Below are 16,309 nucleotides of genomic sequence, written 5' to 3'. Positions count from 1 at the left end.
TTGAAATAAAGTGCAAGATTATTTGGTAAGAATGACAAGTGACATGACTGAGGAAGATGATACAATGTATGCTATAGAGGCTGAAGAAAAAGCAGTGCTTGCATGTGTTAATTCTGTCTGTGGCTATATCCAAATGTTAAATTAAAATTATGGAAAGCCAGTTTCACTACGTTCTTTCATTTGGTCCTAAAGAGCTAAAACTAAAAACAGAGTCACCCACATTTTGGTTTTTCCTCATCATCACATAGAAAGCAAGTTACACCTACCCTTCTTTGAGGTCACCATATGGAGAGAACCACACTTCCCTCAACAGTCCACTTTGAGTTGGATGATAACAACACTAAAAATAAAAAATCTTTATGAAGTAACTTGATGTCCAGTCCTCTGTTCTGTCTCCTTGTCCTCATCTCACAAGCAAAGCAGTCTTGGAACTATCCAGTTACCACTCTGTTCTTTTCCCTTCCTTCCTTCCTTCCTTCCTTCCTTCCTTCCTTCCTTCCTTCCTTCCTTCCTTCATTCCTTCCTAAATAAAATGAGGCTTTTCTGCTTGGCTCATCATAACACTTTATGTATTTACAGAACAGAAAGTGCCTCAATTCTAGAACTGAAGACAAAGATGACTGAGATCTTTAAATTAGGTATGTGTTGGTTTTGTCTCTCTACAAAGATAGTGAAGCAAAAAGGCAAAAATTTTCACGAGCTAGTCATATTCGAGTGTTGGGGTATGTGAAAGTATGAAGGCAGGCATGGTCTTTGAAAGAGAGGATGAAAAGGGTCTAGGGAGAATGAGAATATATAAAAAGAGTAACTGAATGAGAGAGCCCGAAGGATGGGAAATTCCACAGTGTGTATCTAAACTGAAGACATCAAGAGTGAGTAGCTGATGTGGAGTGCTGAAGGACTGGTTTGGAAGGATGACTTTGTGGGAAAAAATGTCATTCTGAGCAGTGGAAACTGAATGATGACAAGAGAGGTAACAGCATCAAACCGTGAAAACAGCGGTGTGTGAGCACACCGACGGTTAACACATTATGTGGATTGCTTACACAGATCAAGAATCAACTGGTGCTGGGCATTGGTGGCTCACGCCTTTAATCCCAGCACCCAGGAGGCAGAGGCAGGCAGATCTCTGTGAGTTGAAATCAGTTTGGTCTACAAGAGCTAGTTCCAGGACAACTTCCAAAGCCACAGAGAAACCCTGTCTCGAAACTGCTCCCCCCAAAAAAGAATCAACTGGCATTTTAGCAGAAAGAAAAATGGGTTTGTCAATAGTTCTTTTCACTCCCTCATGCTACCCAATCCCTAACTCACAAGCAATCAAGTATGTACTTACATCCTGTACTTGATTCTAAACTGCTGGTGAGTGCCCATTCTTATGTCTTCTTAACAGGGAAGATAGTTTCCTCTGTGTTTAAAGCTCAAGTTCGCTAGTTGGTACCATTTCCTTTGTGGTTCTTGTGCTTGAAGTATTGGGTTATTGGTTTCTGATTTCTTCTTGTCCTTTAATGTACAATAATATATTTAGTTCTATTGACCACTCGAAGCTTGGGCTGACTGACTTGTGTTTGTTTGACTCTGGTAACAAAATGGCCCCAAACTGTATAAAAAGTGTGGCAGAGCACAGAGTTCAATAAATCTCATAATGGAGAGGAGGGTTTGTAAATGTTTACTGGAATCATTAAACACTGTCCAGAAAGCTCATAATTACTTTATGAATGATGCCTGTGACCTACTCAAGACGGCCTCTTCTCATTACCTTGTGATATTATCTGTCTTTACATGAAGGTCATTTTTAATTTAGTTGCTAGGAATAACAAATAGAAAAATTCCTGGAAGAAACCCTATTCATAACAAGATTTTAAATTACATATTATACCATTGCTGCATCTTTGTAGATTCCCTTTTGCAAAGATCCTGTTCTCACTTTGCTCAATACCCTAAATTCTAAAGAAAAACTGAAGCAACATAATTAAGACTCTAGGTCTTAAGAAATGAACTTTCTCTTATTTACAAAGTCCAGAATATCTTATGATATTGAGATTACATCAGAATGTGTAATGATCTACCTTATCCTTCAGTTTTATATAAAACAGACACACACATACACTATGAGGTTGGATTTGAAGAAAGAATACATTTTTTGCCTAAATTGTTACAGGAACTAGTCTTACCTGATAACAGTATTTCATTAACCTTTTATTCCACAAGTTTACATCATAAATATAATAATGTTATTTTCAATTAACAAATATATTTTAAACATAATTAGGCATTTTTATAGTGTCAATGTTGATTCCTTGTTCCAGTCAGAGACATGCATCTTAGATGGCGAACACCAGTCCAACACACAGCCTTGTGACCTAATGCTCACAGACTCTAGTTTCCTTCCCTATAAAATGCTTTGAAGTTTTTAACTTTTGAGTCTCCTGAGATGGATTGGTTTTTCTTCCTAGTGGGCTTGCTCTCTGTCCCAGCTCCATTTTCCACGGTGCTAGCCTCTGAATAAACCTGGTTTCCTTCATCACCATCTCCCTCTTCTGAGTATTGCCTTTCTAGTGGCCATCAGCTTGCCGTGAGTCTTGCCACAGCAGCCAGTGTTGATTGTCACCATGATAATCAGTTTGCCTTACAGGAATCTACATGCATGTTTTACTTAATGTGACTGTTTCTTCTTGAATAGAATATATTTTTCATACACAACTACTGTTAAAGATGGAAATCAACACCAGCATTTGGGTAGAAGCCTTTCATGATGTTTTAAAATGTGTGTTAATGGTTGAGAGGGTACTTGGGACACTCATGATCATTAAGCACAACACAATGGACCGATTTAAATGCATTTTGTTCCTCTTAAGCACTCCACTTCTGATAGCCCACAAGAGAACTAGATCCATTTTAACCTGTACATTGGCACAAAGGACTAACTCCTATTCTCTTCATTGCAAAGGAGGCATATACACTTATTTGGGGAAATATATACAATACGAAAAAGGCATAATGATGGCTAAAACATATTTAAAAGAAAATTAATTTTTAAGAAGTATACTTGTGAGAGAAAAGACCAGTGAGATAAATCCTTTTGGCCAATCTGGGACACAAGTATCTGTGGTTTTAATGAATAATAGGGAATAAATGGTAGTTTAGTTTTTTATTTTTTACTGTATTTCATTTTCCTTTTACTCTACTTAAGCTTATACATAGATGGGGATTTTACCTGTTTGAACACACCTAACATTAAGCCCCTGTAAATCTATGTGTGGTTATTGTCATTTTTCTATTAATGTTCAGCAGATCCACATTGGATCTAACAAAAGAATAGTGATAGGTGTTGTGTAGCAATTCTTTAAATTAAAATATCCCACCCTGGTGAGATCCTCATTAAGACTCAGCAAATCTTACAAGGCTCAAAATACAAACAACTGGTAAGTCTCAGGAAGTTCCTGAGACTTACACAATTCATAAGTTGCATCCTGCAGGTCATATATATTCATAAGGATAGTTGGAGAGAAGAGACTAACTGACCTCTGGATTTATCTGCAAGTCAAGTAATTCAGGAAACCCCATAGATACAACTTTAATGTGTCACCCCTGACTGGGGTGTGCTTTTCAGTGATGTAGCTGCCTTTTAGTCATCCATTCTCCTGGATATAAGTAATCTCTCACCCAAACTCCTGTAAGTAACTCCAATAAATTTCCTGTTTTACCAAATTAGACTTTGATGGAATTATTTCTTTGGTTTATCATCGGTGCTCTACATAGGATGAGTAGGTTTTTTAAAAATATAATTTCCTGGGAAAACATTTTCAAGTAAGTAATTCCATTCTAGTGAGGTAAAACTGCTTCCCTTTGCATACCAAATGATGTCAATATATTACCAGTTATCTATTTAATCCATAACTGTGGGGTACCATATTGAGTAGCTAGAGTTGACTCTAGTAATTGGAAAGTGAGATGTTCAATTGTTGTAGTAGATGGTTCAAGTTACATATGAAGTCTCTTTTATAGAGGGACTTGTTTATATATTAACAGTCTCTGGAGTGGCTAAAGAAACTGGTTAATACTCTCAGCATGGATTATCTAACTTACTTGGTTTAAAAGACTTTTTCCATAGGGTAATAATTTGTTTCAGTTTTTACATCACATCAGAAACTAAAATTTTATTTTCAGGCACCATTCTAAGAGGTCTCTACATAGGACTCTTCTCCAAGTTACTGTCAGTAATCTCCTTGCTTTGTTTTTCTGAGGAACATGGCCAATAGATTCAGATAGTTATCTAACAGATTTCTGTATTCAGACAAACTACAAGTTAAACCATTAAACAAGCTTGTTTCATTAAAAGGATTTCTATGAGAACAAATACAGAGACCCATAGCCAGACATTATACAAATAAAGAGGCCTTGGTACACACAGCTCTAAATGGGATGTCTCCGTCAAATCCTTCCCTTCAGAGTTCAGGGAACTCCTTAGAAGAGGAGACAGAAAGAGTGGAAGAGCCAGAGGTGATGGAGGACACCAGGAGAACAAGGCCCTCTAAACCTACTGAGCAGTGAACTCACACAGGCTGAGGCAGCAAGCACAGGGCCAACAGGGGTCTGCACCTGGTCTTCTGCGTATATCTTACAGCTTTCAGTTTAGTATTTTAGGGGACTCCTGAATGTGTGAATGAGTAGGCCTCTTAATTATGGGACTTCTCTTGGAGCTCTTTCCCTTCTGTTAATTTGCATTATCCAACTTTGATGTGACGGCTTTGTTTTATCTTATTTAATTCTATTATATTTGTTTCATTAAAACAAATAAAATAGCCTTTATTACAAGAAGTATGTTCCCAGGCTTTTTTTTTGTTTTATAAAGGGAGAGAGAGAGAAAGAGCGAGCATCATGTATGTCATGAAGTTGCCCATAGAAGCCAAAAGGAGGTGGTAGATCTCCTAGAACTGGAATTACAAGTGGCTGTGAGTCCCATCCCCCTTGTGGGTGCTGGGAGCCAAACCAGGGCTCTGCAGCATTACTCTTAAATTCTGAGCTATCTTTCTGACCTCAGACTGGATTTAGACTTTAATAATTTCTCATTTGGTTGCCAAATGTTATATTGTCACTTTTATATTAAAATATAGATGGGCTTTGTATCCTCTCTGGAAGAAAAACTGGCATGTAACTATCAGGCCCTTGTTTTCCAGCATAACTTGAGATCTACATTAAATAGTTCCCTCCTTAACACAGAGGAAAGCTTCTCTAGTTGCCCACAGCTCCTCCCCAGTCTGTCCTTCACCTATGTTACTGCATGGACTCCCTTTTTATCTGAGTTCACAACCTCTGAGATTGACAGTTGGTTTTTAATCTGAAAATTCTATTTAGTTGGACTGGCATTTATTAAGCAAAATATGTTGGCCCACGACTTTACCTGCCATCTCTATCAAGTTAATATTCTAATCAATGTTTGGCTGCTCCAGGAATCTCAAAGGCAAATTAATGTTGAAAGGTTTCAATACTATACCTAAATGTTTTTACAAGAAAATACAGATTAGTGAGGTAGAGGTAAATCCCATTTAAACAAAATATCATATATATATACATATATAACATATATTATATAACATATGTGTGTGCAAATATGTATCAGTCAACCAAAGCAGTAAGATAGAGGGCATGGAGATATACTCCATCAAAAAAGGAGGGGGAAAGATTCTCCCTTTATCTCCCACCACATAAAAAATAATTAAATATAGTTGTATATACTTCACAGTTAAGAGACAATGTGCTTCATTAATAATTATGTCTCTAATATAGTTTTGAATGAGACTTTATATGACCAAGAGGGTCTTATGGCAGTCAATGTCTGTAATAGATTAGAACATTGTGTGTCCTGAGGGGAGCTCTAACTGGAGAATCCAACAAAAGATCCACAGGATTTTGAATCAAAGCTCAGTACCCTTTCTCAGATTATTCTTCTACTGTAAGAAAAAACAGAATCTGTTTTTCTACTAAGCCTTCTTCAGGGATTCTTTAGAAATATTAATCTTTGATCAAGACTGGTAACACCACAAAGGAACCTGACAAAAACAGATGCAAAAACTTCTAATAGAAGATACCTTCACACAAGGGCATCAAGAATCTTACAGCTAAAGTTCTCTTGAATGTGAGGACCCAATCCAAATCCAGAAAAGGCAAGAGGAAAATTCCATCATATGCAGAGAAAGCAAACACACACTATTAGCACTGGACTTCCCACTGGGAAGCTACAACTGAACAATGAGACAGACTGAAAAAAGTTTATAATGATTAAATTAAAATAATAGGAAAATAGCATGCAGAATAAAAAGCAACAGGGAATTTTAGTTGTAAATGCTTACATGTAACATAGATTCATTGAAATTGTATCAGCAAAGCTAAGGTGTGTATACACACACACACATATACATATATATATAGAGAGAGAGATAGAGAGAAAGAAGGTATATATGAAAAAAGTAAAGAGTGTATTATAGACATGTAAAGAAATGGAAACTATGAGTGAAGAGAGAATCGTGGAGGATAAAATTAAATTACTTAAAAAACATATCTTAAAGGGTTTGTGGGAAACACATTAATTGGATGAGATATTTGAAATATTTAATCCTGAAAGACAAAAATCTTGAAGTTTGGGAACCCAATGAGTCCCAAGCATGAGGGTAGAAAAAATCCTCTATGTTGCACCATATTAAAGCCATAAAACACAAAAGGTAAGGAGAAAATATTTAATTATCTGGCATGAAGAGGCACATTATCTACTAAGAAATAATGTGTGGTCCAGGCTAATCAATTCAATTTGAAAAAGTACAATCTTTGGTCCACAGGTACTTATGATGTTAAAAGTAAAGTAGATTTAATGATTTTGAGTTTTAGGTGAAAAAGTAGAATTGCTGAAACAAAATAAATTAGATAGCAGTGGTGTAGATTTTCTGGTAGTTGTGTGTCCATGGTTCTTTATGTGATGTGCATACATACTGTCATACATCCAATGTAAACACTAATACATGAATTTTTCATTCTTTCCCCTATATGAAGTATGACTGACATAATATGTGCATAAATAGCAATACATTTTATAAACATATCAATAAAACACATTATCCTGATGATGGATATGCTCTTCATTCTTCCAGCCTCAGCCACAGGATTTTTTTTTCTCTGTTTTCCCTACGGCCTGGGCATCCATCTGACTATGGCTGACAAGGCTGTGCTCAGGGAGATGACTGCTACATTTGCGTCAACATCCATGACCTTGTTCCTGAATAAAACACTGTTTGCTTGGCAGCTCTGTTTAATTATGTAAAAACCCATCTCAGCTGTATAGTACTTTCCTTGATACTCTAAAGCCATCTGCAATTTACCATGCTCAAAAATGGCATGCATTTGGTGAAACTACTCATTCCTTACGTTTTCCCATATTACTAAGTGCTAATCACATTTTCCAGTTTGGGCCAGAAATTGAACATCCCCCTTTACTTTTTTATTTCATATTAATAACATTGCCAATCTTCTTGGCTCCCTTTTTTAAGTGTATTGAAAGACTTACCATTTCTTATCTTTTTCTAAGCCATTCTTTCTGATCCAAATAATTGCATTACTCTCTTAACTGCTCCTAATGCTTCCAGTGGTGCTTGCTCATAGAACTATCTGAGCCAGAGGAAAGTATAGTTCATAGTATGTCACTCATCACTCTTGCTCAGAACCCTCTACCAGCTCCAGCTGGTATCTCATAGTCTTTAGAAGAAACCCCCAAATCCTTTCCAAGACTGTTACTAGAGTTGTTAGGGTCAGAGTCTGGGTCCTGGCAGCTCTTACAAGCTAATCTTGGCCAACTGTTCTTAAAAGGCCATCTACACAATTAACAGTGGAACTCAGAAAAAAAGATTTGTTTTTTCAACGTGGCTACATTTGGAAGAAGAACAAAAAGTTCCATTGACAAGCCCCTGCCATGCCCTACTTATTTTTGTGATCTTGACATAAGGTTTAGTTTTAAATATAGACCAATAGATTTTCCTAACTAGGTAGACTTGTTCAAGGTATGGTCCTGTGCATCACCATTGTCTCAGCAACATCTCTCCTGCAAGGAGGTCTGTTTTCAGAACAGTGTAATCTCATTCTAGGAGACAAGTTCTTACTCTTCCTGGCACCAGGGCCTTATCCTTTTCCTTCTCCCAGCATGGGACTCCAACAGTCTGACAACCAAAGCAGGAGTTGGGGGTGGGGGAGGTACAGTTCTTCTTTAGATCTCCATTCTTACCATGATGGCTATGATGGCTATGTTCCCTTGTTATCCTTTTGGCCAAATGGCAGACCAAACACATACATTGTGCCTTTGTCTTGGTATGATCTAGTTGGAAATGCCAGACATATCCCTGAACCAAGGAGCATATTCCATCTATGGCCGCAATGAGAGACACTGTTGCCCCAGAGAGAATCACCACCAGCTCCTATATATTATTTCATTTATTTACTTCTCTATTCCCTTCCTCGTCTCACACTTACAGGTATATGCACCCCTAAGACTTTTATCATTGTTGTGTCGTTCATGTGTAAATAGTCTGGAAGTGTTTCATTGAGTGTGGCAATGTGGACCTTCAGTCTAATGGTAAACACATAGTGGTAATGAAGCATGAGCAGAGGAGGCTCAAAATCACACACAGAACAATTTGAACCAACCATAAGTAAAGAAATGCTTGCTATAATTCTAGAATTTTCCTTTCTTATCTCATTAAGTGCAGTGATTATGAATAAGAATGGCCCCCATAGGTCATATATTTGAATGCTTAGGCACTAAGAAGCTGCACTATTTGAGAAGTATTAGGAGGTGGGACCTTGTTGGAGTAAGTGTGGCCTCGATGGAGGAAGTTTGGGTTATGATGCTTCAAAAAAACCATGGCAGGCTCAGTCTTTCCTCTCTTTCTCTGTCTCTGTCTCTGTCTCTCTCTCTCTGTCTCTCTCTGTCTCTCTCTGTCTCTCTCTGTCTCTCTCTGTCTCTGTCTCTGTCTCTGTCTCTGTCTCTCTCTCTCTCTCTCTCTCTCTCTCTCGTGTGTCTATAGATCAATTAGGATGTCCCTCTAACTACTACTCCAGTATCATGTCTTCCAACATTCCACTATGTTCCCTGCCATGTTGATAATGAACTATACTTCTGAAACTGTAATCAAGCTCCCAGTTGAACGCTTTCTCTTATAATAGTTGTTGTGGTCATGGTGTCTCTGGATAGCAATAGGATAGTGATTAAGACAGTGAGCTACTTGGTGTATGGACATATTGGTATTAGAGAAAACTCAGGGATATTTTATGATTGATGCAAAATTTTCTTTTTCTTTTTTTTTTTGAGACAGAGTTTCTCTTGTAGCTTTGGAGCCTATACTGGTGCTCACTCTATAGAACAGGCTGGTCTGCCCTGCCTCTGCCTCCTGAGTGCTGGGATTAAAGGCATGTGCCACCAACGTTCGGATGATGCAAAATTTTCAGTAGCACTGTAGGAAATATGACTGTTGTGCACATTGTCTTGGTGTCAACATTGATATATCATACAATTTGGAAAAACAGGGATTCATCTTTAGTTTCTCTCCAACCCTTCTCTTTGTAGTATCACCTGTTATTCCCTGCACCTATATTGTATTTTCTTGTGGTTTATGATACCATAGGTATTTGCATACTCTTGGATTGAGCCCACTTAACACATACACATAAACAAAAGCTCCCTATGCGGTTGGATAGTTTTTTTTTCTCAAAAAGTCTTTTCTAGGGATGGAGAGATGGCTTGCCATTAAAGGCTAGGCTCACAACCAAAAAATCTTTTCTAGATGGGAAGACAAAATCTGAACATGAAGTTTCAGATACTCTGAGACTGATAGCATTTTAGGTGTCATTCAAAGCAAACACACCTACAGAAATGCATCATATCTGGGTTAGTAGGGTTGCACCCAAGAACTAAGCACAGTCTTAGTGGGCAATGTTGGGTATGTATTTAGTGGTAAGTTGTCATTGTCTTGTAAGTTTGAGTAAAAGACTCAATTACTACTTTCCTGGGAACACAGAGATTGTGTTTGTCTTTCAAATAAGTGTAGGAATATTTCTGAAGGTCCCCTGCAGCTAATCTGACCATTTGGGGGATCTTAGCATATTGTTATGGCATGTTAGTTACATTTTGTTTTTAGGTACTTACATAAGGAAATCTGTTATATGACTGACCTCATGTTTTGTGGTTAGTGATTCACCATCCTACACCATCATCATTCTTATCCTTGGAAGAAGGGATAGGCTGAGAAGGAAGTGGACTTATTTCTAATAAATATCACTTAAACCTTTTAATGAGTCCATTAAAGTATCTATGTCGAACAAAAGAGCTTAGCACACTATTAATTACATCTATGTTGAGACAGATGGTATTTAAGAGTTCAGAATAATGTTTCCTCGTGTACTTTTGGAAACAAAACATTTGGATAGATTATTTCTCTTTTTAAAAAGTTTTATTTATTTTTATTTTATATGAATGTGTGAATGCCTACATGCATGCTTGTGTACCACATGCATGCCTCATCTACAAAGGCCAAAAGAAGGAATCAGATCTATCTGAAATATAGTCACGGTTGTTATGGGTCACTATGTGGGGGCTATCAAACCTGGGTCCTTTGCAAGAACACCTAGTGCTCTTACCATCTGAGCAGTCTTTCGAGCCCCAACATTTCTAGTTTTATTTGAGAATGTGGTAATCATGGTAACTGGTACTACCAGAAAGTGGACACTTCAACAGTCAAAGCAATTTGCATTCTTCATATGACTTTTGGGGAGAGTCTATATTTGTGTGCAATAAGGTAGAAGTTTAATACCATTTTTCACATAGCAAGGAGACTGAGCTCTTGCCTATTTGGCAATGTGACTGCTTTTACTGTGTCTGATACAAATCGGGGTAGATGCATGTTTTTGAAGACTTACAGCATAGTGTGGAGCATGTCAGCATTAATAAAAATGAGGCAAGAATAGAACTTTGGTGAATTTTTTCTCACATATGACCATGTGAACACATTTTCTAAGGCTTTTCTCAAGGCTTAGGGGTGGGACCTGGGCTAATCTAGGCTTTTGGCTTGTAAGATTCATACAAATACTGGTAAATTGTTCAGAAAAAGTCCCGACAATGCTAATTTTTTTTCTTATGGCAGAAAGGAGGCTTTGGCCTCTTGAGCTCCGAAGGTCCTCATCAGGAGCCCACCGCTTTCATATGTTCATGTGGAAGATGTAAAACAGTCACTTACTTAGAGGTCAGCACCATTTTACTCCTCTTTCTGGAATGCTTTGTAGATGGGATCTTCCTTTCCTGACCACCTGTTCCCAAATAACCATTCAGAGTTTTAATATTAATTATAAATGATCGACTGGTAGTTCAACTGGTTACTAGGTAATTCTTTGACGTTATAAACTAACCCATATTTCTTATCAACCCTCTGCCACATGGTGGTACCTTTATTATCATGGCACTTTCATCTCCTGTTCCTTCTGTGTCTGGCTCATGACTCCTCTGACTCAACCCTTCTTCTTCCCAGCATCCTCCCAGTCTAGCTCTCCGGCCCAGTCTCTTCCTGCCCAGCTATAGACCAGTCAGTTCTTTACTAACCAATGAGAGTACTATATATTTACAGTATACAGAAGGATTATTTCACAGCAATGTTTGGTACTCACCTTCGAGGGATGCTTGGTACTTCTCTTCCTGAGATGCTTTGTAGTCTTACTGATTTCATTTCTCTCAACTTTGGTTTCTATTTTTGCTGTTGTTGTTGAGCAAAATATTTAATTTTGATTTCTATTATGACCCTGGGTATCTCACTACTTTGGTGGGGAGAAGTAAGCAAGAAAGTAAAAATGAGATTCTTTATCAAACCCGGGGGAAAGAAACTTCTTGCATTAGAAGAATATTCTCAGGACAAAGCATCCTAATCGACACAAGATCGGACTCTAGGCTCATCTTCTGTCAGGTATAGAAAGAGACAAACAATGCAAAACCTTCTACTGTCAGAGCAAGCGTACCAGATGGGCTCTTAAAGATCATGCAGTGTGGGGGCATCATTCCAGGTCTACTCACTTCAATTTTCTTCATAACACATCACCATTGATATCATATTTTTATGTTCATCGCTGCAGTGTAGGATGAATGAAAGTGTGGGTCTCTTCTGTCATAATGACTGGAGCATAGAACAGGGCCAGCCCTTTGTCCATGTATAGTATTTAAACTGCAATATCCTAATGCTCTCCTAGGCTTCTGAGTGTGCAGGTTTAAGAAGTTCAATGCTAAGGGATGACTTTCCTCCTGCTCTCACTGCTCTGGTTTGTGGTGGCGTCTGGGTCATGCAAAACAGACCAGATCACAGAAGGCTTAGAGAGTTTATCAAGCCCAGGTACACACTTCTACTACATCAAGCCCAATTCTAGAATAAAATTCTCTGAAGCTGATGTATTGTGTGTGTTTCACCAGTTAATACCTTCCTTAGTTTTCCCTGTTGTATCTCTTCTGTTCCTGCAAAATCTTGCATTTCATAATAAGCCCAGTTTTTCTAACTGTGCTCCCTGGAGTAATGGGAGGTATCCTTGGGATTTCCAGGGAGGATGGAGGCACAGAGAAGTAGAGTAAGGTCATTTATTCTCAGTTTTCCTCAGAGTAATTCTTCTTTTATATATTTTATGTATTGTCTGTCTCTTAAATAATAGTAAAAATATGAATGTTGTTATCTTTGGCATCATTATTTTGGTAAAAAATAATCCCAGGTACTGCTATGTAACTTTGAACATCTGAGTGTCCTAATAGACACTTCCATTTTAAATGTTTGACTGATAGTGTTTGGCTCTTGTGCATTAGAATAAAATTAATCATGTAATATTGTTTTACAAATAAAACAAAGATAATAATGTACTTTTGCTTAGTCCTAATGTGATCACAAAGGGTGATATGTGCTAAGAAAAATAATCAGAATGCCTCTATCCTCTTTACTAGAATTTAAAAATCAGTGCAGACTGTAGAATCATATGGGCTGTAGTGACCCAAAGGAACTTGGGGAAGAAGAGTTTAGGTGGCTTATGCACCTGATTGTAGCTCATTATCATGGAGGTCAGGAACTCAAGCAGGAGCAGAAGCAGAGACCATGGAGGAGAGCTGCTTAGTGGCTTGTTCCTAGTGTCTACTCACCCTGCTTTCTTACATAGTGTGGGGCACCCTACCTAGGGATGGCACTGCCTACAGCAGGCTGGATCCTACCATATCAATCATCAATGAAGAAACTGCCTACACACATGCTCATAGGCCAAGTGGTCAAGCCAATGCCCCTACAGAGCTCCCTCATATAGCTCTAGGCTGTGCCAAGCTGAGAGCCAAAGCTAACTAGAAACTAGAAGAATAGACTTTGTATTACTTGTGTTCATCAGGACAGATTTTTGTGGGCATAGAAATCAGGATACTTGACCCATTATAGATGAAGTGGCGTTTATTTGGGGGAAATGAACTTACACAGGAAACAAGTGACTGTCACCGGCTCCCACTCCAAGGATGCAGACCCTGCCACCCAGATGCTCTTTATGACCCAAAGGTGCCCAATCCTTTTTCTTTTAATTGGTCATGTCCACACCTGTGACCATGTCCAAAAAGGCATGGTCAGTGCTATAGGTGCAGAGGCTGATAGGTCCTGATCTTGAGCCATTGAAGTTGGTCTCCCAGCTGAAGTCTGTCTCTCATTAATGTAGCAAAATACTGCAGGCTATGTGATGTATAAAGAAAGAACCTTTTTTTTTGGAGGAAAGGTTTTGGTGTTTGAAAATACAAAATTAGGTAATTCTCTACTCTTCTTGGAAGCTAGTATTGGGAAAACTACGGTTCCACTAGGACCATAGCCAAGGTCAGTACCTTCAGCGGCTCCCCATCAGGGTCTCCAACTCAACAATCCCAACACCTCTTTTCTTATCCTACCGGCGACCAGGATTCTGTTATACAAACCTGTGAGGGAGACTTTCAGACCACACTAGAGGGTAGCAAGGCCACTGCAGTTTTGATTAAGCGTTCCCCTTTGCAGCTTAAGCTAGGGACTGTATACATACTATTTATTGACTGATCCTAAATAAGCAAAGTTGATGTAGTTTCTTAGTTTGTCAATTCAGTTATTTAAATAATACAGCTTTCTTTATTGACCAGTAGCCCTGCTTTGTTTATATCATAGAAATGCTGATATCCAAACTGTTTAACAGTGTGAATTGATTCTACTATTTCTAGAATTTTAAATGTTTGACTTTAAAAATATTGAAAACCTATGGTTTTGCATCTTAAGATGTGTCAGTGTGAATAATTGAATTTTAGAGTGTTAAAGTGCTTGCTATTCTCAAGATAGATAAATAATAAAGAACCACTGAGATTGTTAAAATGTCCTGTAGTTGTACTTTATCCTCTGTGTTGTGCAGTCTCCATTATGGAGGGTGTCTCTGGCCATTTTGATATACTTGGTATACTTGACTTTAGCAAGTCAAAATTTTTTCATTTTAGCAGAACTCTGAAAGTAAATCACAGAATTAACCGTCCTGAGATCATGCATTTCCAGCATGTTTGCATCCAGATAAATACTCTATAATATTATATCCAAATGAAACTTAAATGGCTGGACTTCCCCCCACCCCATCGTTACCATATCTGTGTTCCCCGACAATCCTGTGTAAATTCCTCCATGGTCAACACCTAGGTTTTATACCTGTATAGCTCATGCAGGGTGTAGATCAAGATTTACATTTGAACGTGTCTGTGATAGAGTGAGTGAGTGGTCAGCTTTGTGATACGCAAGCATCATCAAGAGGACATTTTCCTGGTCCTCCTGTTCAAGGTGATAGGAAGCAGGAACGAGCTCTCGACAGACAGAACAGGGACGGGAAGCAAACTGAGTCAGTCTTATGCTGAGGAATCTTTTGAAGACAGGTTATATGAGAAGAAACTGGGGGTCAAATTGGTTCAGACATAAAGGGGGGATTCTGGGGCTGGACAAAGAGAGGATTTGAAATGACTCCGCACCAGGGATCAAAGTTCATGTAACTGGTTATGGAGGGGGCGCAGGGATCGTGGATTCAGGAGCTGGAGAGGGAGTTAAAGAGAAGTGGGTGTGGACAAGAGGAGTGAAACAGAGAAAAGCAGACATGTAGGAGCCTTTCCAACTGTATTTATCACTTACTACCACCATGGCTGTCTGGGTAGACCAGGACCTCTATCACATGCTTATAATCAAATATGGTTTTATATCTGCTTCTGGGATTTGCTTGTCCTCATTTACTCTCTGTTCTTCCAGTGCACGTTCTCCCCCCTATCTCTTCCCCTTGTTTTCAGAGACTGAATGCACAATTACTCTGATTCAAACTATTACAGTCACAGATACGTTAAAGTCAAAAGAATGGTACTACTGATTAAAGCAAAATATACGAGTTGGTGGTACAAATAAATGATACAAAATTGGTTCATTTCTGTAACAGAGATAGAAGTGCAGGGTCAAGACAATTTGTAGAAAAATGCCCAGTAGAATGAACGAATGAACTGCCTGTGGGCAGGTGCAGGTTGGAGTCTTCCTCATATGGCTTTTGTCTTGCAGTAGTGCTGGAAGGCAGGCATGCTATTGTCTTCATTTCTAAAATTGGGGAGCAGAGACTTAGAGAGGTGGAGAGATTCCTCCAAGGCTATTCAGCTCAGTAGAAGCCAGAAGTCAAGGAAGCTCACTGACTCAGCATTCCTTTTGCTTCTGTCTCAGGAAACCCTAGACTTTGCATGGCTCCGGTGGTGACTTCCGGCTCCCTTGTGCTTCCTAGTGTCCTTCTGAATGTTGATGAAAAGCTCGGTCGTCAGGGTGGCTTTACAGATTGACTCTAGGGAATTCTGTGTGCCCCATTTTTTTCTGGACACATTTCCCTCATTATTTTAATACTACAAATGGGATGAAGGAAATGAACAGACTATTTTTGGATTAATGCTAAGACCCAACCTAATTATTTAAATGTTCTCACATGCATCTCACTGCTGCTGGATTTAATTCTCAAGTCCGTGTTCTTGGGCTCTGTAGCACTTCTCCGCGTGATTCTGGATGCCCATTTTCAGCAGGAGGTCGTTTTCAGAAACGCTGAGGGGATAGAAACAGCATTCAAGTGCTCAAGTTGAGTTGGTAAGGCCAGAGGTTGTAACCTGCTAGGATGTTGCCAAGCGTTGAGGTTTCTGTGTCTTATCCAACAGGCTGTTTACTCATGAGGTCCAAATCTTTCCAGTCTCGGGAAATACAAGTGATCCTTGGCT

The 16,309-nt window shown here is 38.7% G+C and overlaps 1 long non-coding RNA gene across 1 annotated transcript in view; it reads left to right on the top strand.

The window, feature by feature from the left end:
* The first annotated feature begins 590 nt into the window (after nucleotides 1–590).
* The window catches only part of LOC121137050, a 96,896-nt gene continuing 81,177 nt past the window's right edge, over nucleotides 591–16,309 (top strand). The window contains exon 1 of the long non-coding RNA XR_005874255.1: nucleotides 591–638. This is a non-coding gene — a long non-coding RNA (uncharacterized LOC121137050). The remainder of the gene's footprint in view (nucleotides 639–16,309) is intronic.

Source organism: Mesocricetus auratus, unplaced genomic scaffold (genome assembly GCF_017639785.1).
Source record: "Mesocricetus auratus isolate SY011 unplaced genomic scaffold, BCM_Maur_2.0 Super-Scaffold_100676, whole genome shotgun sequence".
Lineage (NCBI taxonomy): Eukaryota > Metazoa > Chordata > Mammalia > Rodentia > Cricetidae > Mesocricetus > Mesocricetus auratus.
Note: the sequence above shows the minus strand (reverse complement) of the source record. Positions and strands in the feature narration are given on the sequence as shown.